The sequence below is a fragment of the Brassica oleracea genome, chromosome C2, assembly GCF_000695525.1.
Source record: "Brassica oleracea var. oleracea cultivar TO1000 chromosome C2, BOL, whole genome shotgun sequence".
In the NCBI taxonomy this organism is placed as follows: Eukaryota; Viridiplantae; Streptophyta; class Magnoliopsida; order Brassicales; family Brassicaceae; genus Brassica; species Brassica oleracea.
In genome coordinates, this window is record NC_027749.1 from 22,814,382 (window position 1) to 22,815,000 (window position 619).

Below are 619 nucleotides of genomic sequence, written 5' to 3' on the forward strand. Positions count from 1 at the left end.
TTTTTTTACCATCCTAATGTATGTGTAACAAATGTTGTTTTATATAATATGTATTTGTGTTAATTTTAAAAAAATTATTTGGAGTTTTAGGGTTTTAGAGTTTAAGTTGGAGAAAGAGAAAGAAGTAGTAGAGAAGAAGATATGAAGTTAGATGATATGTGACTTTGGGGTTTAGGGATTTCATTCTCGATGTTTAGGGTTAACCGTTGTAAAATCGTCGTAAATGGGCTATTCCACGTAATTTCGTCGTAAATAGAAAAACGCGGGCCTGGTAACTTCGTCGTAAATGGAAAAACACGGATCTGGTAACTTCGTCGTAAATGAAAAAACGCGAGCCTGGTAACTTCGTCGTAAACAGACGTTTCGATGTAATTTCGTCGTAAACCGAAAAACGCGGGCCTGGTAACTTCGTCGTAAATGGAAAAACGCGGGCCTGGTAACTTTGTCGTAATTTTACGCCGCGTTTACGAAGAAAGGTTTTCTATATATTGAGTCGCCGAGAACGAGGCTACCTCGTTCATTCCTCCCAAACTCCTCTCCTCTCCCTTAAGGTACACTCCCTTTCCTCTTCTATTTTTTTTAAATTAGTTTAGGTGATTAATTAGTTAGGTAATTAGTT